General features: G+C 47.9%; 1 protein-coding gene across 3 annotated transcripts in view; it reads right to left on the bottom strand.

Annotated features, from left to right (window-relative positions):
* CFDP1 (craniofacial development protein 1) overlaps nucleotides 1–22,305 on the bottom strand; it is a 255,468-nt gene that overhangs the window by 57,080 nt on the left and 176,083 nt on the right. The gene's annotated exons all lie outside the window — the stretch shown is intronic.

A 22,305-nucleotide genomic window follows, 5' to 3' on the forward strand; every position in this document is an offset into this window, starting at 1 on the left:
AATCCAGAGCCGCCAGGCACCTCATGGAGCCACTGCCTGTGGGTCACACAGTGAAGGTTGGGGGTGGGGAGCAACCAGGGCACCAGATACAGTATGTGGTTATGGGGAGAGAGGGTGAAGAAATCTCAGAAACTGTGCTGCCAGCTTGCCGTCCCAGCAACTGATGCTGCCCAGGGTGCAGAAGTGCCCAGGTCCACCTCTTAGCCACACAGCCTCTGCTATTCCTCCTCACCCCAAACATAAACTTCCCTCTTGTGGCTGCCCAGGAGGCCAGCGTCAAAAGAAGCCATCCCTTGCCCTCCTTCATCCCCACTCCTACTTTGAAGTTCTGCTAGTCATGCTTGTAGTTGAGTACGTTTTTAGGAATCTAAGGCTGCTACATAAATACCCACAAAGGGCACAAGTATATGTATGATTCAAAACCCTTCAACCCCCCTCCAGAGCACCAGCACCAGCACCAGCAGAAATTACACGCCTCAGCTTCCTACCAGCAGCCTGTTGTAGGCTGAGAAACAAGAGCATTACTGTATGGGGTTCATATTACAATAGTGTTATTTTAATGTCAGGATTTAAAGAGGCGACAAACTCCACTGGATTCACAGTTGCCACACAGAGCTCAGGGAGGCCAGCAGCACATATAACCAGCCTGCCTTGCACACCTGAGTGTTTGTGGCTGTTATGACCAGTGCTGACAAGCCCAATGAACTAGGGTAATGGCTTTGCCACTTAGAAACACAGCTGTATAGCAAGGACTCTTCTGTTCACAATGACAGACAGAAGTGCTGCAGATATTGGGCTGATCCTGCTAGAAACTATAAGTATGTTGGACTGTGATGGCAAGTGTCCTGTTTTCCATGGTAACAGCACTTAAAGCAAGTGGAGTAGCAAAGGACACTTGATTTTCAGTACCACGCAGAACTGCCGAGAAGCATTCTGTGCGTGGCAATCTTGCTAGTATTCACAAGCTCGGTATACTTGGTGGGGGCTGGGGATTTGTACAAAGCTTCTGGCAGCCCTTCTGGCAGTCCTTCTCCCAGCATTAAGGAATTTCCCTTTTGATGATCTGAAAAATCCTTTTCATGGTTTTCAGATAAGATCTCTTTGCAGAACTAATGTAACTGCTGTTGGGTTTATGGGGCACCCCTTCCCATGGAGGGGTGGGGGGACCAGAGCATACATGCAGGGACAAAAAATAGGAGGGGAACAACTTTTTAAAAAGTATTAAGCTAGTGGTTTGCCTAAGGACTGTAAATGGCTGTGCATCTTCAGCCAAGAGATGTACCTCAGGCCTCCATCAATGAAAAGACATCACAGATGAGAGAGCTGGGAGGGTTAAACTGGGAAGAGTCAAAATCAAGCATAGAATTAAACAGAAGCTGTCTCCTAACCTCCATGGGAAGGCCAGTACTGCTATATTTCATTGATCCTAAAGCCAGAAGGGAGCATTTTGATCTGGCCAGTCAAGCTCATTGGTAAGCCCAGCATCCAGCCTGTAACTTGTATCTGAGCTAGAGAGGAGCTTTTAAAAAGCCATCTAGGTGCCTTACAGACAGCAAGTAATGAAGAGGTCACCCCACCCACACGGCTTTCAGTCCCTCACTGGTGATGTTTCTTTTTATTTCTATGATGAGGATGTTTCTTAATTTGTCTAATTGCAACTTCCAAAAGCTTGGACAACCATACGTACTTATGTAGGTACAAGGCCAGCCCTCCCACCATGCCTGCAGAGTCTGAAGGGCAGCAGCAATCAGGGCAAACTTCCCATATCACATCCCTATGAATAGACTGAAGTCTCCGTCAGGCAGCCAGGGAGAACACCAGTGGCCTTAGCAGTTCAGCCCACAAATACCTCTGGATTAACTCTGTCTTCTTTCACAACCTCAGGAGCATCTGAGCCAAGCAAATACTTTACACCATCTCCCTTTGCTCATTTTCAAGTGAAGCCACTTCTCTCAGCTTAGCATGACACTTCTCCCATGTCAGGCTGTTGACTCAGTTCTGAAATTCTCTTGCAAATACAAGCCCTGAGCCAGGATTTTCATTTGGGCCACTGAAAATAAAGCAGATGAGCACTAAAAAATAAGATGGATTATCAGGTAAAGAAATAACCCACTGTAATTTTGGGTGCAGTGAGGAACAAGTCCAGAGCAAAGAGCTGGAAACTACTCTGGTTTCCACAGATATGTTAAAGCAATTTCACATGTTTTTATCTGTGTCTCCACAACTGACACAACAGCATGAGCATGCTGCCTTTGGCAAGGACACCCAAGAGAAATGCACTAGGCCTAAGAGAACAAAGCAAGACTGAACTAGGAAAGCAGCAGCTGGATTTCAACATTTAAAACAACACAAATAAGCCAGGCTGGTTTGCAAGCTACAGGGTTTGCAGAAAACAAAAATTTTGAGCAGATGAAGTACTGAAGTTAATGAGGAGAGGAAGAGCAACAGGAGCAGTCTCTTTACTGCTCAAAACCAGCAAACTCTTATGAGAAAAATTAAAGTTGTACCATTACCTGCTGCAAAATGTTTTCAATGATCAAGATCCTAGGCAGTAAACTCCAGGAACTGGGCACAGTCCCAGCCAAGGATCTTACCCAACACTTCCTGAGCCTGTTTGGTCCAGTGGCTTGGTGATTCTGGTGTGGTACATGGGCAGTAAAACCACACACAGCTCCAGTGGGCTGCTGCGCATTTCAAAGGCCCACAGCCCCTTCTGCTCATTATGCTAGTGCCAGGCCTGCCCTGTGTATGCAGTTGTCAGCAGCAGTGTAACTAGATGGGGTGGGGGGAAGGGGCACCGGGCCCAGGTGCTGACTGTGTAGGGGCCTGTGCTGCCATAGGAGCTGGGCAGCCCAGAGTTGTACCAAGTCATGTATCCGGGAGTGTGAGTGGGGGAAACAAAATGGTACTTCCCCAAACCCCAGGGAGCCTTTGCCAGAGCAGGCACCACCCTGTGCCCAATGTGTATGTATCGGGGGAAGAGGGAGTAAATGAAGCACCAGGATCTGTTTGCAAGGAACCTGGCCAGGGGGCTGTTGCTGCCAGAGGTGACAGTATTACAATAGGAGCAGTAACGCAAGCAGGTAAGACATACCCCACTCCCTCCCCTGGTTTACAGTGGTCAGCATAGCCTCATCCTTCATCCCACCATGCCCCAGGCACTCAATGAGCTCGCTACACCTCTAGTTACCAGCAGTGTAGCTCAGAGGCTGCTGTTGCTTATGATGAGGATGTTTATAACCTGCCTTATCCAAAAGGCTTATAATAAGACACCAACAACCATGGATAGGATCATGCTGAGGGACTGATCTGTGCCCAGTATGTGCACCAGCTCTCAGTGATTAGACCGTCCAATCCAATGCTAGCCCCTCTGCCCATATGATGCTTATATGCATCAGGAGAGACATTGAGCTGTAAGGGGCCTCTATCAGGGTCTGATCCAGTTACTGAGGCAGGCCCTAGCTTACCTTGCAAACATAGCATAGGGCTTGGCCAGGGCTGTACTGCCCCTGAGATCAACCCCAAGAAGCATGGTAACCATCCCATTGTGCCTGCCCAGGCCTGCCAAGTAGGACCCATAGACAGCTTGGAACAGTGATGGCCAACTTTTTGGCTGGTGTGCCACAAGTTAATCCCCAACCCCACCCTGCAAGCATCACTCTGATCCCCATCTCCCAGAGCTGTACCTCAGAGTGTGTGCCCTGGGCACAGCAGTGGAGGCATTGTGGGGGGAGCTCCAGCTGCATGGAGAAATGCAGGAGCAAGATGCTGGCGCAAGAGGTGTCACTTCTGAGAGCCAGGTCAACCCTTCCCTGGCCCTGCAGCCACTGCCATTCTGTATAAAATTGGACAGCAGCTGCAGGGCCAAGGAAGGGTTGACTTGGCTCTTCGTCATTACACCTGACATCTTCTCTCACAGGAGCACCCTGCCCCTACTCTGCTCTATGCAACTGGAGGTTGCAGCTCCCCCACCTCACCTCCATTTTGGTACCTCTCTTTACTGAGTGCCCAGGAATCCTGTGCCACACATGACAGCCAACACATGCTGTGCGTTGTCCACCCCTGGCTTAGAAGGACCCTAAGCACATGGGTCAGCCCAGCTCAGGCTTTCTGTTTCCTGACAGCGTATTCTCCTGTGGTGTCTGCTCAGGACTTAAAGGACATGAAGCAGCAGGGCCATGTTTCTCAGTGATGCTCTGCTGCTTCGTGTCCCTGGAGGCAGGAGACAGGATAGATATGACTATAAATGCACATATGCAGTGCAGATAACAACTGCAGCAAGTTCAAAGCAGCCCCATAGCAATAGCCAGGGCGGCATTCCCTGATCCCTTGCTGCTACCTTAATGAGACACATGTGGGTAGAAATGTTCCAGACAGCTCCCTAGAATGACAAAGCAGTGCCCTAGCCTCAGCACTGAGACCCAGGACTGAGTATCCTCCCTGAGCAGGGTGAGTGGAGCCAGGATTTAAAGCAGCTCATTGGAGAGGGGCTAATCCTGCGGGGGGGGCTGCAGTTCCTGAGAGCATCCTATCTCCCACTGAAGGGAATTGGGATCGAAGATGCTTATCAGCTTGCAGAACAAAGCTCACAGTTTGGATCCAGACCCACATTTAGTCCATGGTTTGGGGCTGGGCCAGAGTGTCAGGGGAGGCAATTAGGTTTTTCTGCCTGCTCCCGAACACATGCTGCAATAATGTTGCTTCCCATAGCAAAGCAGTGCAGGGGAAGCAGAAGAAGGTAGTGGGAATCTCTTAACCTCAGCTTCTGCTGATGCAATCAATCGTTTCACACTGCAACCCTGCAAGGGGACATAAGAAACTATGACAGTTGCACCGAGTGGGGTTGAGGAAAGCAGGACAAGTAAACCTTTAGCTTATTCATAAGTTAGGGTGTGATAGAGATTTAGTTAATATCATGTTTTTTTACTACAGAGCCTCCTCAAGTAATTTGTCATGCAGCTTTTATGAGCAACTTTCCATTTTAAATATCTCCCCTACAACTTTTGCATCTTTCCCTTTGATAAACCCCCACCTTCCCTCCTACCACCAGGGGAGCTGAAATAAATAAAACTGGTTTTGATTAAACAAGAACAATATGTTTTAAGGCACTTACCCAGGGCCTCCTCGTGCTTGAAAGCTTTTTGAAAGTCATTTAAGTTTACAAACAGCAATAAAGGCAGAGCCAATTTGCAAGGCAACTTGGCAAAAGGGTGTCGCAAGATTACAGGCATGTAGGCCAGTGCAGTTCTTGCTCTGCTGTGCACAGGAATAGTGGCTCGTTCCAAAAACACTGACCTCTGTCAGTTACGAGAAAGGAGACTCTCCATTAGATGCTATTGGTATGAGGCCGCTGATGTATGACTGAACATCAGTTCCATTCACTAGAAAGTAATGGTGGTAAGTGTGTGTAAGGTGGAATTTTCAAAGCAGTCAGAAGGAGTTAGATGCAAGGTGCATTTGAAAAGATGAGTCTAAATCGCCTGCCTGTGTTGAAAATCTCCAGGAGTCAGGCCAGTCCGGTTCAGGAGGACTGCCTCATGACTTTCTGCAGATGGAATCTAAAACTTCTCTCCTGAGAACATTTATCCTGCTTAACTTTTTGCATGTGTGAGCAGTCCCAGGGAAGGCTTTTGTACAGCATTGAACAAGTGTTCAGGATTGGGAATGAAGTTAGTGGTAGAGATTACAGTGGGTGGTTTAGGATGGATGCACTTCAGATGGATGCATTCCTGGAGGGACAGAACATTGTGCTTTCAGTTTATATTCTATAGCAGACACACCCGAAATGCAAATCAAGAGAGCCCCCTTAGCTTGTTGCTGGTAGGCACAGTTGGCAAAGAATAGTTTCCAGCAGACTCCTAAATGTGTTGCTCACATGGGGTTGATGAAAGTTGCAGGAGAAACTCGCTCCCTGGGATGTGACGGCAGGATAGAAAAGTTTCAGGTTTTCCAAGGGATCTTCCCAAGTGAAACAATATGTTGGCAAGGGCGCTAGAATTTTTTTCCAGGGCGGCCGGCAGCATAATCCAGCATACAGCCAAGCAAATGTAAAACCTCCACTTGGAGAGACAGGCTGCCAAGCACTGCTGCTCCTCACATAGAAGGAAAAGCTCCAGGAAGGTCTCCAGCTGCAGGGTGAGGAAGGAAAGCACTGCAGCTTCTCAGCAACACTTATCCCAGAGCATATCAGCAAGACTGTAGATAGTTTAAAGTCTCATGCAGGAGGATGAAGCTTCTGTCCCCTATGCCTGCACATTTCCATTTGCCTGACAAACTCTGCACCTCAAGCCAGACTATGACACCTTTATCTCCGCAAGTGCAGGCCAGAGCTTCAGGATACTGGCCATAGACAATAATGGGCCTGTTGGGGGTAAGAGGAAAGGATAGGAGACACAGAGCTCTTAACATCCAGCAACTGGGGCATCTGGCAAAGGGTCCCACAGCTACAGGGGCAGAGAGATATAGGGGATCCAGCACGATGCATCCTACTAGCAGGACAGTTTTGGGACATAAGGACAGACATATAGATAAACCTTAGGACACCAGCTGGCTCAATCTGGCCACCTAGGCACCTCAAGCATATGATGGTCTATCCAGGCTGTGATGGTTCTCTACGAGGGGTCAGGATGATGGTCTATCTCGACTGGGAGGGGATGGGATTTCTAGGTCCCCAGTACTAGCTTGCTGTACATTTTTGCTGGCCATTTAATGGGGCCCCCACTGTATACCCTAGCTCAAGGGCCAATATGGCTACACCCAATCCTTCACCCTTTGTCACTTCTGTCTATTGAACATCCCCACCTCTGTGAGGATGCATCCCTTTTCCTGGTGCAGTGATGCTACCATTTGTCACAGTCTCACCCAGATAGCACCATTATTTCCTACTGCTAAGCTACTAATAAAGTGATAGTTTAATAATAACAGCACTTGTAGAATGCACTACACATACAAAGCTGTGCATGCTAGGATTGCAGTGGCCACCAGCTCCTGGGATACATAATTTTATAGCTCTGCCCTGGACCAAGAAAGGAGTTGTGTGTTGCAGGAGGGATGTGTGGGAAACACAGCGCGTATCTATACTGGTGCATTTATTGTGCAGTAACTGAAATTACTGTGCAGTATGGGTGCATGTCTGCACATGCATGCCCTTATTGTGCAGTAAATATGGGGACTTATGCCAACTTGAGCGTAAATTTGATACCTGCATTATGCAGGTATCAAATTTATGCCCAATTAGTTCCTGCGCAGTAATACACGTGTAGATGCCTTACTGCGCAGTAACACTCTGTGGACTGACTTGGAACTAACTTTAGTCCCAAGTCAGTCCACATACAGTGTTAATGCACTTTAATGCCTGCACATGTAGATGGTGGCCTATTCCAGTAAATTTAGGCTGGCATAAAGGCATGTGTAGGCACTCCCAAAGATTATAAACATCAGTGCTATAGGATCTTGGAGGCAGTGGTCTCTGATCCTCTCCATACTGGGAACCTATGTTACAAGAGATAAATTTGGGGGTCCCGACCCACCTACAGAAAGGGCAATGGGGTTGTAATCCACTGTAATCCATTCATAATGCCTAGTTGCGAGCCCATGCTCTAAAGCAGTGGTCTGAAATTCATGGCTCATGGGCAGTGTTGCCTGTGAGATCCCCTGGTACTGCTTGTGGCTGCAGGAAAGTGTCTCTCCAGGTTAACTGGCAGAGCAAAGCATAATGCTGACCAACTCTTGGAGCCCTTTCAAAAGAGCATCAGACGGAGCCTTTTAATTGCTGTGTGTGAACAATTCAAATATAGCAAAACTCCAACTTTAACACTCCTTGATCCAGGGTTATAATTGGAGCAGTAGGTTTCCTACATTTGAATGGTTCTCAGCTCAGTCACACATAACAATTAGAAGGTACTAGCAGCTGCTCCTTTTGAAACCTTGCCCCTTTGAAAGGGCTCCAAGACTTCGTGTATCCACCCAATATGTGACTTGCTCAATATTGCTGCTCATGGACCAGCAGAGTTCAGAACCACTTTTCTAAAGCCAATAGTGCTGATGTGCTAATGCCTAATTTGGTCTATTCCTTAAACCCTGATTTTAATGTTTCCAGTACCACCAGGAAGACTCTGCCTAGGGCCAGTTCTTTAGACCTAACACCTTCAGCGCTCTACTTTTAAACAAGTTGTTGTTATGCATTTTCTGTGCACTGGATACTACCCATTAGAGTAATTTACAAGACAACACAAGGATTTTGGGGGATGTAGAGACACAGTTAGCTATGTTAGTTTGAAATCAGGCAAAAGGTAGGGTACAGTAGCATGTTAGGGCATTTATACATGTGCTTTGGGGGTGGGGGGAGGAAGTCTCTGAGAGCCACTCTAAAATGTCTGGAGCATCTTGTCTATCAGTGTCCCCGTGCTTAAAAATGGTGGTGAGGGCACTTATCTAAAGCTTGTTGAATGAGCTTTAGATAAAGTGCCCCCTGCTGCCATTTTTAAGTGCAGGGATGCTGATACATGAGACACTGGAGTCTGCTAGAGCATGGTAATTACCATGCTCCAGAAGACTCAATTCATTGAGTCTGCTCCAACTGCTTGTGTACAGGCACCCGTAGAGACTAACTGTCTGAACCAGTTTGTTTCTAAAAGGTCATCCTGCCCTACATTTTACTTGAGGGTAGTGGAGAAGACAACATGGATGATGTTGAACTCATTTGGGTTTGCTCTATGCCTTTGCTGAGGTTTCTGCCATTAATTTCTTTATTGTAGGGGCTGAACATGGAACAAACTTGCTGGGGTTCGTATTGCTGCATTCCTAAAATCAAGCTACTTTCCCGCAAAGGAGGTCTTCAAACCATCTTAGTTGGGAAAAAGATAGCCATCCCAACAGAACTGACAGACCATCCCTTAGACTGGAGGCAACTTGCTCAGGCAGGATGCATCCAGGGGTGGATTTGTCAGGCTGTTGAAGGCTGGGTCCAGATAGAGAATGTCTAGTTGAGACTGACATATCGTGAAGGTAACTACCCACACCAGCCCTACAAGAAAAGGAAGAGAGGGGTCATGGGTCTAGAAAAAAATCAATCTCAGGCACTGAAGACATAACAACAGTATTGCTCAGAGAGAACAGTGATGCAGAGTGGGAGGGAGAGTGCAGAGAGCAAGGCAAGAAGCCTGAAACTCAGACTCCTCTGTCTGTGTGTTGGAATTCAGAAGAAACAGGTTGCTTTTCCCCAGGGGGACTGGGTTCCTGGCATTAAATTTTTCATGAAGCGTCCCCTTGCTGAGCACTCCTGGGGTTCCCTGCCCTGCATGACTGTCACTGGCCAGATCCATGCCAGGACTTGGTGCACCCTGCAGAAGCCAGAGCCTAGCACGCTATCTGAACAGGGCGCACAGTGCTGCATGGATTCTAATGTTTCAGTCCTGGCTGAAGCACAGACCTGCATGCTGTAACTTCCCAGACTTGAGCGTGACAGGCCAGTGAGCCTGCATGTAACACATGCCTGTTAACTCAATCAGCTCCAGCCACTTTTTATTTCAAAATAAGAGTGCAGGGACCAGGATGGGATAGATGCAATAAGGCAGACACTGCCTTATGTGCGTGGTCATAGGTGCAGGGGGCTGGGAGCAGGCTGGTACAGTTTCTTCTATACAGGTCTGACACACGGCTAATCTCCAGCCCAAAGGGCAAAGCCTTCTGCAACTGGCCTCTTTCAGTCAGCCCTTTACCTCTCCCCAGCAGAGCTTCAGCCCCCGGTTGGGTCAAGCCCTGTTGGGTTTGGTCCAGTTTCTCATCCTGGAGTGTCTACTCCGTAAGGAGGCAGGTGCCTTTACAGGCCCAGCCATAGGAGGTTCTTTCACATCCCCCAGTGAGTGCAGACACTTCTCACTTGCATTCTCAATGTTATGAATTTAACCCTTCCATTGATGAATCCTGGGCAGGTTGTGCCTGGTTCACTACTCAGCCATGCTGTTTGGGGTTACTTGGAAATCCCCCATGGATACTCCTTGCCAGCACCTCAATAGCCACTTCCCTTTTCTTACTATAGCACAGTGTTTGATTGTGAATCCAGGGAGAATGGGACACTGTGACACTGAGGGCTAGACTGGGTTGAAATCCACCTACCCCATGGACACCATTTTTTTCCCCAAGGACTTTATCATAACTAGACTGAGCTACTAGTCTTTGATTACAGCTTTCTGATATGATGCCAGCTGTAGCCCAAATGGAGATTAATAAGCAGTATAAAATAAAAAGAACAGCCCAGGAATGCTGGGAAAGGAAAGAATCCAATAGAAAATGTAGCATAAGAAGCAGCTCAGTTAGATGCAATGGGGGTTTTCAAGGTGTGGAGAGAGCTGTGAACACTTACAGGCCTGAAAGTTTGTATTCCAAAGCGGATCAAAGCTTCTCTATGGTGTAAAATAATCTACTCTAGTGGGGGCAAGAAGGTGCACATGTGTGCATGCCTGTACACATGCATACACAAACACATGTGCACACATACACCCACTTGAAGAAGATGGTTAAGCTTCAAAAAGAATGCAGAGATTAAATCATTTTTGCTGCTAGTTTAAATCAATGCAAAGTGGCTTTAAGCTGCAGATTAGTACAGCTGAAGAAAGTGTCCGTAGCAAAAGATGCAGAAGGATGTAATAAGACCAAAGAAATTACTGTAGTGAACTTCAGGGCAGTCTCATTAACATGGTACTGAAAGTGAAGCTAGCTTTAAAGGTGACCTGAGGGAAGGGGAAGAAAAACATCGTCACCCTGCTTCGCCTCTTTATGCTGTGGAGGACAGAGGGTCTCCACCTCCTCCATCATACAGACACAGCAGCCCTGTTGCCTGTATGTACCCCAAATAAATCACAGGCCTGTTCTGCAAAGATCCTGTAATATGGTTCTGCCTTGTCCAGCCAACTGGCTTGTCCTGTGCCTCAGTCAGAATGGATTAGCATGCTGACAGTGATACATTTTTCCTTATTCCCATGGGCCCTGCAAGGCCAACCCAGCTGCTTCTTCCTCACACATCAGCAGCAGCAGGGTTAGATTCTGCTTACAGCTTCCTTATCGCTGGTGATGATGTCTGAGAACTGCAAAGCCAATTAGCTTCTTTCATCTCCCTGATCCCAGCTGGGCCCTCGGGGTTAGCAGAGAAAGCAAGTGACTTCTTGTGTGTAAAGGAAAGCCCGTTCCTCTGGAGCCTCTGGGAAACAATCCACCCATCCATGTCCCTTCAAGTCTCTCTCCAGAGAAGAGCTGCACTGTGGAGGTTTGCTCCTGCTGAGCATTCTGGCCTGGGTTCACACTGCTCCTACTGAACTGCAGCTACTAATGGGCTTAGAGCTCATCAGCTGCTGAGGCTCTGGCTGGGTAGGTTGGGCAGGAGCAAGTCCCCGAGTGTTAGCTGCTGTGGTGCGGAGGTGAGCAGGTTCTGTGCTCTGTTTGCCTTTCAGCCATTTGCAGCACAAGGTGCAGAGGGTCAGCTCTGGCAGGAGGGCTGCAGCAGGGACTACATGATGCTCAACCTGTGGCCTTGTGTTTCAAGCACTGAACTGTGATTTGGGTCTTCTGCTTCCTAGGTGAGTGCCCCCAGCTACTGGGGCTCAGACAGGGGAGGGCTAATGAGCATGATCAGTCTGCATGCATATGCAGGGGTAATACAGTTTGGTAGGTTTATGACGTGACTTACCTTCTCCTGACCCTGGAGTAGGTGCCAGGTTGGGCTAGAACAAAATGTGGCATTAGATAAGAAGCCCCTGAAATGCTGTTCTAAATGGGGATTGGGCTCCATGTCAAACTCTCTTCACCAGAAACGGTCTGGACAAAATGTCACATGGAGATTCGTGTGGGTGGCTGGGTCTGGGGCCACTCAGGGATTGAGATGCCAACCAGAGACAGGAGGGGTGAGCAGAGTTTGAGGACAATCCACGTCAGGCTGAGAGCAGGGACTAGATGCAAGCCAAGTCAAGCCAGGAGATGCAACAGACAGTGGAGTTGAGCAAGCAGGAAGGAATGGCAAAGCGATTCTGAGTCAGGTTGAGCCTTGCTACCCAGACACTTTCTGTTCTGGCTCAGGGGGTTATATGGAGAAGTGGATGATCCATTACCCCAGCCAACCACTCCGTGGACATGAAGTGGGCAGAGGGTTAGGCCCTGCTGGAGGCTTCAGGTCAGCCTGGAACAGTTTGGGTGATGAGCCATAGGGTAGCAGGCCAAGATAAGCAGCTGTGTTGGCTGGGCTAAGGCCCTGGGTTCAAGGCTACAACTTGACAGTAGGAGCCTCAGAGAATGTGGGATAGGAGGTTAGCTGCCCTTCCTCAGCCTATGAGAGCCCTACACAGAAGATGACAGCTCTTTTCCCCAGTTGGGATAGCCTGAGACAGGATAAGAATCAACAGCCAGTTTCAGTTCCCTGAGTCTCTGCCCCAGCCCATGTTTGAGGAGCCTGGGAACTGATGGGATTTCTGACTTCTGATGGGATACTCAAGATCATGTACCTGGCAGACCTGCATGGCTGAAAAACACACTCTTCTTGGTGGAGTTCCCTGGCTTTCCTGGGTCATAAAAGAGGGGTTTGCTTCCTCAGTGGTTCACAAGGAACTGCAGAAGCTCTCCATAGCTCCTGAGCTATCAGATGTTAATGCTCACTGCTCCTTCAAGCACATTGTGATCAGCTGGATGCAGGAGGCAGGGACCATCTATTGCAGAAAAGGTCTTACCGTGTCACTAAAACCAGGATGGCAGGGGCAAACACAGGAGTGTGAAAGAGTTGCCTGGGGAGAGTTTTAAATACTTTCCTTGGGAAAGCAGCCTGTTCTGCCTGGAATGAAAGGCTCATTTGTTTGCTTGTTTCTTTTGAGTGCTCCTGACCATGGGAAGGGTCCTTGCATGTCCTGCCTGCCCACCCCACATACCTCAAGGTGCTGGCTGGGACCACTGGCCCTCACTGTGCCAATTGCCTTGTTTGATCCCATTGTGGTGCCTGTGCTGCACATCCCCTTCTCTCCTACCCTGTCAGAGTGAAAATACCTCATGTCCAAGTGCTTCTCACTCAGAGCAGAGTCCACAAAGCCTCTCTCAAAGGCAAGACCATGGTACCTGTTAGGAGGCAGGTTCTGCAGCAGGCTGGGTATGAGTAGGATGCTTACAGTGCTTCAGACAGAGAAACTTCCAGTGATCCATGCTGCAGGGGCCAGGGCTCTTTTCCTCCCACGTGCTGGCCTGTACAGCTGCTTTCTAACATGGCTACTGTGGGTCATATTGAAGAATTTGATGTGGCCAATCTGTCCATATGGGACTCTTATGCTGACCAGCTAGACTTCTACCTGGAAGCCAGTAAGATTGCTGATGAGAACCAGAAATGTGCAGTGCTACTGAGCATCACTGGCCCAAAGACTTTTGAGATTACTTGCTCCCTTGTTTCCCTGGCCAAGCCCTGTAACAACATGCTCCAGTTGCTAAAAAATCGTTTTGCATCAACCCCATCTGAATCTATTCACCATTCCATTTCAACCAACAGCTGCTAGAGGAAGAGGAAGGAATTGCTGTGTACATAGCAGATGTGGGTCAGTTGTCTAAGGATTGTACTTCGGTACCAGTCTTGAATCTTCTTAGGGATCATGAGTGGGATTCAAAATGAAGCCTTACACTGCAGACTGTGCAAGGCATAACTTAACATTTGCCGTGGCTCAAAAAGAATCCTTTGCATATGAAGTTGCCTTGCTCCACTGGAGGGAAATATACATATCCTCGGCAAAACTGATGTCAGCAAAGACTTACCAAGTGCATTCAAGGAAAAAATCTCCACAGAAGCCAGCACCCTTGCACAAGAATATAATTTATTTTCCCCAAGGAAGCTGCTATAGCTGTGAGGGAAATCACAGATGCAATTCCTGCCATTTCTGTGATGCTGACTGCCACCACTGCCAGCACGAGTTACAGTGAATCCAAGTGTCGTCAGAAGTCCAAGACATCCAAGAAGGCAGCAACCAAGGGGAATACATCTCCAGTTATCACTAATGCTGTTGCTGATTTGAATGAAATTCTAGCATGTAAGTTGTCCCCTGTTGCCTAAACTACTGCATTTGTTAGTGATGTGAAAACACCAACCTCACAGAAGGGAAGACCTACAAAACAGTGATTCTCCAAGGCGTTCCCTGGGCTATGGAGGTAGACTCAGGATCTGAATTTACCTTAGTCTCAGGAGAAACAACTCACTACAACCTAGAAACCATCCACCTTTTGTGCCATGTGAAGCCAAGCTTGTAGATTATAACAAACAAACAGTAGGTTGGAAATGTGCATGTTATGTCAATGTCCACTATGGGCAGGAATGAGGGGTCCACCACCTAATAATTGCTAAAGGTTGGAGAGCAAATTTAGTAGGAGAAAAACGGTTTGAGCCATTGGGTATCAAATTAACAGAAGTGCACAGCCTCATGATAGACACCTTACAAAACGTCCTAAAGGATTTCATCGAGGTCTTCAATGAACAGCTTGGTTTTATAAGGTTCAGCCTGTGTCATTTATGTTGGATCCAATTGTAACTGCAAATTGAACAAAGCCTCATCATGTTGCCTTCATCCTTCATTCAAAAATTGATGCAGACATCAATCAACTTTTGGAAAAAGGTGTCTTAGAAACAAAGTTAAATCCAACATGGGCTACTCCCATCATATCCATCATGAAGCCAAACAGTGATATTTGATTATGTGCTGACTACAAGTGTACTATTAATAAGGCACTACAGAAACACTCATACCAGATTCCAGCAGTAAAACAACTCCCTGCCACTGTTGCTAAAGGGAAGGTTTTTGCTAAATTAGACTTGGCTCAAGTGTATAAACAACTCTCCGTGGATGATTAAAAGGTTAATGCATAGACAATCATAACCCATAATGGAGCCTTCTGAGCAAACTGCCTACAATTTTGAGTAAGCAAAGCACCCAGAGTTTTCCAAAAGGTTATGGATGACTTACTAGCATATCTTAAGGGAGTCATGCCATATTTTGATGATATCCTCATCTGAGCAGGGTTCATGCCAGAATTAATTGTCCACCTGCAAAAAGTGTTATGCCACATTGCCAGTGCTATCCTGAAACTAAAGAAAAAGCAATGTGCTTCTGGAGTAACAGTATGGAGTTCCTGGGGTTCTGAGTTGGAATTCATCCAACAAATGAAAAGGTAGAAGTTGCTCATAAGGCCCCAACACCTAAAAATAAGCAAGAACTGCAAGCATTTGTTGGTCTGCTTAATTTCTACCATTCTTTTCTAAAAGACAAGGCTACAGTTGCTGAGCCTTTGCATCATCTATTGGATAAGGATGTCACCTGGAAATAAAACTAAACTATACAACAAGGCATTCAGTGACGAGAAGCAAGTGTTGCCATCTGACAGCATGTTAATCCATTATGACATGGAGAAGCCACTTCTGCTTATTTGTGATGCTTCACCATGTGGAGTGGAGGCTGTCTTCAGTCACCTTTAGGGTGATGGACGTGAAGCTCCCACTGCTTACCATTCATGAACTATGAATAAGACTGAGAGGAATTATGCTCAGATTGATAAGGAAGCTCTTACAGTCATTGCTGGAGTTAGAAAATTCCATGACTATGTATATGGCCACAAATTCATAATTGTGACAGATCATAAACCATTGCTATGGTTATTCATCAAGAATGGATCAACACCTAAGATCATTTCAGCTCATGTGCTTTGTTGGTCCTTAAGTTTAAATGCATATAAATGCAAATTTCAACACTGCCCTGGGAAGTTAATAGCAAATACACTGAGTTATTTGTCATTTTCCTGTCCTGAATTCACTGTTCCTCCACTCTCTGAAGTTCTGAAATAGAATCCTCATCTGATCCTCCTCTCCAGGCAGATGACATTGCCCATATGACTGCTAAGGATCCAGTGTTTAACTGGGTATGGAAGGGATGGCTTTCAACAAAGATTGCAGATGAATTTAAACCATTCATTACACATCAACATGAACTTTCCACCCTTAAAGGATGCCTCCTATGTGGTAATTAAGTGGTCATTCCTAATGCAGGTCAAGCACAAAGTCTTGATGGTCTCCAAGCAGGGCATCTGGGGACTATTCACATGAAAGTGCTTGACAGAAGTTATGTTTCATGGCCAAGGTTAGATGCTGGCATTGAGCAAACAATAGAGGTATGAACCATGCCAAGCTACACACTATGCACCAGCTAAGGCTCCAGTCCATCTGTGGGAAGTGACCAGGACATCATGGTCTCATCTGCACATAGATTTTGCTGGCCCTTTCCAAGGCCTGATATTCATAGATTCATAGATTTCTAGGGTCGGAAGAGACCTCAGTAGGTCATCAAGTCCAACCCCCCGCTCTGGGCAGGAAAGAGCACTGGGGCTACGTATATTCTTTATTGTTGTTGATTCTCAAAGTGGGTGGAAGTTGTTTCCTTTGCATCAGTGGCTTCTCATACTGCATTTTGAGTTTTAAGGCAGCTGTTCACAATACATGATCTTTCAGATACCAATGTGTCTGACAATTCTGTGCAATTCACTTGTAAAGAATTTAAGAAGTTTATGGAGAGGAATCTTATCCATTGCACCACGTATGCACCATTACACCCATGCTCAAAGGCCAACTGGAGACGATGGGCCAAACTACTAAAGATGCATTGAAGTAAATCGTTGACGGCATAGGCACCAACTCTTATTTTTGCTTGGGGGGAACCTAAAATGATGCCCCCTCCCCTGCACCCTTCCCCACCGCTCTATGGCATGGCCGGAGCAGAGCCAAGCAGAGTCTGGGGGTGCAGACGCAGGCTGCCTGCTGTGGGCTTGGGGCTCCCTGCTCTGCTCTCTCCCTCCTGAGAACCCTGTGCTGCCATGGCGAGGCTCCCCCTGCCCACCTGGCAACAGAGGAGAGCACAACTCTGTGCTGTTGCCCCTGCTGCTGCTAAGTGGGCTGGGGTCACTGCTCTCCGTCGCTGCTTGGGGCCGTATTCCTGGCCATGTGCATGTGTGTGCATGCACACATGCACATGGTGCACCCTGCGTCCTGCTCCCCGTAGTCTGTGGGGAACTGTGCCAGCCTGCAAGGGGAAACCTGCTGTTCGTGTTTCCTGTGTTTTTCTGTGGTCAGTGGAAAACCTGGATCCCTGCACGATTCTGGGAATCTGGGACAAATGCTCTCCTAGAGTCATGCAGTCTGGGACCGGGACTTGCTTTTCCTATTTTTAAACTGTCTCTTCCTGAGGGGGGTCAGGGCCCTTGGGCCCCCATGTACTCAATGCCTATGGTTGATGGTGACTGGAACTAATGATTAGCTAATTTCTTACTACAACAGCATGTAACTCCACACACTGCTACAGGTCGCAGCCCTGCAGAACTACTAATGAACCACCAGCTGAAAATATGTTTGAATCGGCCCCACCCAGATATGGTAGCCATTAAATACCAGACAAGGCAAGAAATGCAGTTTTCTAAGAGACAGAATATTTCACCTGTAAGAAGCCTTGACCCATGTGAACCTGTGTACATTTGAAACTACGTGACTGGACCACAGTGGGTGCCTGCATCTGTCCTTGGAGTTACAGTGCTAATATTGTATAAGATCCAGACTCCAGACAGAAAGTCACTTAGCAGGCACACTGACCAGATGTGGGCTGAATCTCAGATAATGTGACCTCTGCAACACCAGGTGCTTGCACTGCTAGTGGAACCAGTTCTAATGAGTCTGTCAGCTGCTGTTTAGACACATCAACACTTCCAGTTGTTGATGCTACTTTGGAAGAAACAAAAGGAGCCTACTGCTGTTGCCAGTGAAAAGTCCATTACCACTGTCCAGCCCAAATACTTACAGGATTACATTACCTAGTAGGGAGGGGTCTTATGCATTGAATGCCTGTATACATGTTCTGTACTCCATCAGCAAAGGGTGCTGCCTGAACTGCATTATCTTGTGTTGCTGTTTCCTGTTCTGCTTTAGTGTTACCTGATTCTTCCCTGTGTGATCTCTCTGAGACAAGAACCCCACAGATACACAATGGACACGGTTTCCCCATTCTATGCTCACCACCCACACAGCATCCAGCATAACAAGGCTGTGATCTTGGCTGGGCATCTCAGTGTTAACCTAACACAAGTAAAATAGTAACAGAATCACAGCTCTCTCTCTCTGTGGTGTCTCCTGCTGAAACTACAGACATCTGTGCTGTTTACATAGGCACGAACCCCCGGGGTCAGTCTGGCCTATGGCAAAAATTGAGTGTATGTATAAGAACAGAAGAATAATACTGAACCATGAGGAGCTCCATCAACAGCTGCTCCAGGCAACACAGATACTTGCGCACCCTCCCTAAGCCCCTGATACACAGAGGGGCAGGAGTCTAACCTTGGTGCAGAAGAAGAGGTGGCAGATCCAGCAGAAAAGGGGAGCCACTAGATCTAGAACATGACACTTGCCTTCCTGGATCCATGAGCCCCTTGACCTGACAGATCTTCTGTTTCTTGTTTTCCTGCCTTGTCTTGGTCCAATGCAATGAATCCAGGGAGATGAATCCCTCTGTGCAGCACTGGTCAGGTTGCAGTTGGGGTACTGCATCCAGTTTTGGACACCGCACTTCAAGAGGGATGTGGATAACTTTGAGAGGGACCAGAGGAGGGCCACTCATATGGTTGGAGGCCTGCATGGAAGGCCCTATGTGGAGAGACTGAGGGACCTAGATCTCTTCAGCCTTTGCAAGAGAAGGCTGAGAGGTGATCTTGTGGCTGCCTATAAATCCATCAGGGGAGGGCAGCAGGGAATAGGAGATGCTCTATTTACTAGGGCACCCTCTGGAGTAACTAGGATCAACGGCCACAAATTGACAGAACAGATTTAGGTTGGACTTTGGAAAGAACTTCTTCACAGTAAGGGTTGCCAGAATCTGGAATGGGCTTCCAAGGGAGGTGGTGCTCTCCCCTGCCCTGGGGGTCTTCAAGAGGAGGCTGGAGAAGTACCTAGCTGGGGTCATCTGACCCCAACTCTCTTTCCTGCCCAGGGCAGGGGGTCAGACTCGATGACCTACTGAGGTCCCTTCTGACCCTAACATCTATGAATCTATGAATGAATTCCCACTTTGGTGATCATCCTACAAGAATTAGTAGAAAGTCTGTCATTTGTTTCAGTGGGTGCAGGTCTGGGAGATATGACTGTCCTAAGCTCTCAGCTACTCAGACTGTCCTAAAATCTCAACCCTGAGGCTCCCTTCCTTGGACTTGTCTGGAAGTGTGTGCACCTCTCTCTCCATCGCTGTTTCAAAGGGAACTGCAGACTCGTTCTCCCTAACAATCACCCTCTAAAAACTGCAGTTGCACTCAGCTACCTGGCTTTATGAAAGATCCTGCCCAATCTGCTCCCATGCAGAGAGCCTGATAGTCATACTTCATAGAAAGGGTTGCACCAACCATTGAGGGAAACTACTGGGTGCATGATGATGTAGTTCATTACTAGGGCTGTGTGAAATTTTGCTGGCTGTTTTATTTTGACACTGTTTCGACTCATCTCAAGGTCGAAACAGTAAAATTGAAATGAAACAAAGGGCTTTGAAAGAGCCTTGAAACAAAATGAAGCTAGTCAAAACATTTTCAAAGTTGAAACGTTTGGACCATAGCGCTGGGGATGGGAACTCAGTCCAGCTGGGCTGAGTTCCCATCCCCAGCACAATCCCCAGCACTAGATCGGGCAGGGGACAGAGAGTCAGCTCAGCTGGACTGACTTCCCGTCTCCGGTGCAAGACAGCCAGGGAGTCAGCCCAGCTGGGCTCACTTCCCATCCCCAGTGCTAGATCTGGCCAGGAACAGGGAGTGAGGCTGTTTTGACTCTGTTTCAATGCTAGGTCAGCCAGGGATGGGGAGTCAGCGCCGGGGATGGGATTTTGCACCGGGGATGGCCAGTCAGACCAGCTGGGCTGACTCCCTGGCCCTGGCCCGATCTAGCAAGCTGACTGGGCTGACTCCCCATCACCGGCCAATCTAGCGAAACATCAAAATAGAGTCAAAACAGCCTCACTGTTTTGACAAAGCAAAACAGAACAGCTGTTTCAAATCAAAATGAAATTCGATACGAAATGCTGTTCCATCGAAACCTTGAAACTCAAGGTGAAACAGAACAGTGTCATTTCGCACAGCCCTACTCATTACTACAGAAATGTAGCATCGGTGGGCACGAACCATGATGCTGACGTTACTGTGCAGTAGCTCATTGCTACTGTGAAGTAGGGTTGGAAACAACCTGTGCATTGCCAGGACTGTGCAGTAACAGGATTTACTGCACAGTCATTTAGTACTAGCTAAAGCAAGTACTAAATGACTGCACAGTAACAACTGTGCAGTCGGGGGTACATGTAGATGTGCCCACTGAGGGTGCAATGAAAGGCTGAGACAACTTAGCAAAGAGGGTTAGACTTGCCATATTGGACAAAAACATTGAATCCAGGACCTTACCTCCCTCAGCCACCAACACCTGCAGTGGAGGAAGCACTGCAGAGCTGTGAAGCAATCCTGGCTTAGCTTCTGAAGCAATCAAATAATATAGTAAGTCCTGGCCATTTCTTACCTGTGTCTTGTCCACTATTCAACTGAAGCTTTCCCTCAGCAGCCCCAGATCTCCTGCCTGCTACACCACTGCAAGATCCAGCATGAATCTCTCCATATTGAACTGGGAGCAAGTCAATTTTGGTCTAATGGAAGTGGGGGCATGGGGAGAAGCAATGTTCCCCAAAGGTTCCTATGGCTCATGAGCCCTGTGGAGGGGTCCTGCTGCCATGAGCGACCGGTGCCTCCTGAATCTGGTGGGGCACCTGCAGAAGCCTCCTCCAGTGGTGGTGCTGTCGGGGGGGGGACCAGCCCTGCCGACAGCTGTCAGGGGGGGCACAGGCCCCGTCGGGGGGGCACATGCACCCCCTTGCACCCCTACCAGTTGCCTATGCTGCCTGTCCAGAGGGAAGTTTAGGACTACGAGGCACATCTGCCTTTCTAGGCAACCCTGTGCTCAGAGGCCTGTTGCCCCACACTCAAATAAATTGGGCCCACAAACATGGAGTCCCCAGGGCCCATGACTCACAGGACTCTAGTCACTTGCCTGGCTCAGCAGGATGGACTATAGCAGACACCACCATTTTTGGCTCTAGTCTGTATTGTTTGTAGGATAGAGGGAAGGGGTGGCTTACACTCAGGGAAGCCAAGCCCTGTGAGTCTTATTAAAGGTTTTGATTCAATGACAGCAACAGTCGAGCAGCATCTGCTTGTAGAGGCCTCCAAGTCTGGCTCCATTTACTGAATGCGCCAAGCCTGGGATGATGGGAGCTGCAGATGGTTCCTAGAGCCGTCTGTTTCCTGGGCAGTGAGCACAGTGCCAAGCACAGGCCCAAACTGCCAAGTTCAAACTTTGTTTTTCCAGCAGGTCAAATTGCTTTCAATATTTAAAAAATTTCCACATTTGCTCACAAGCTCTTATGGAAAACAGAGCAGGAGCGGCAGCATCACAGCTGCTTCTCAGAGCAGGACCCAGATCTTCCCACCAGGCAGGGTCTAAGATGTTTTGCAAAGGGACATGGTGGATTCTCCAGCATGTGGAATCTGAAGCCAGTGGAAGGGACCTGCTCTGGTCCAAGCCCAGGCTTTTTGGGCTCAGGGTAGGAATCCTTGTTTGAAGGTCTTCAGCTTTGTGATTAAGGTACTCAGACTAGATGGTCACAGTGGGTCAAAATGTGAATCTGCATAGCAGTAACATACAAGTCTGCTAACTGCAGCCAGATCCCAAAGGAGGAGCCCAAGGGGTCTGAAAAAGCCCTCTCCCCTTCCTTCACCCAAAGAGAAGGACACCATGGTCCATGGTGACTGAACATGCTTGGCAATGGAATAAGCATGGTTAAATGAGCAAGAATCTCATATAGCCCCTTGTCCCAGCACAGAAAAGAAGCAGCTCTGCCGGGGGGATTCTGCAGGCTTTACCCTGATCTCACTGGCCAGTGATGTCCTCACCTCACATAGATGGAAAAGCCAGTAAGGTCCTACTTGCTTTCACAGCCTGCTGCAAGACCACTAGGTTTTTGGGGGGCTTTCTTGAGGAGGTGTTTGAAAGCAGGGGGAGATAGGTGAGCCAGACCCAAAAGACTCAGCTTCCTCTTGTGTAGAAAAGGCACTGGGCTCGGACCAGGATATCTAGCTTCCATTCCCAGTGTTGGCATTACCCCCACTGGTGACCCCAGGGGGAAGTCTCTGTGCCTCACTTTTCCCATCAGCACAAGAAGAACAGCAGTGTCCTGCCCCACTGGCTGG

The sequence above is a fragment of the Alligator mississippiensis genome, chromosome 10 (genome assembly GCF_030867095.1).
Source record: "Alligator mississippiensis isolate rAllMis1 chromosome 10, rAllMis1, whole genome shotgun sequence".
In the NCBI taxonomy this organism is placed as follows: Eukaryota; Metazoa; Chordata; order Crocodylia; family Alligatoridae; genus Alligator; species Alligator mississippiensis.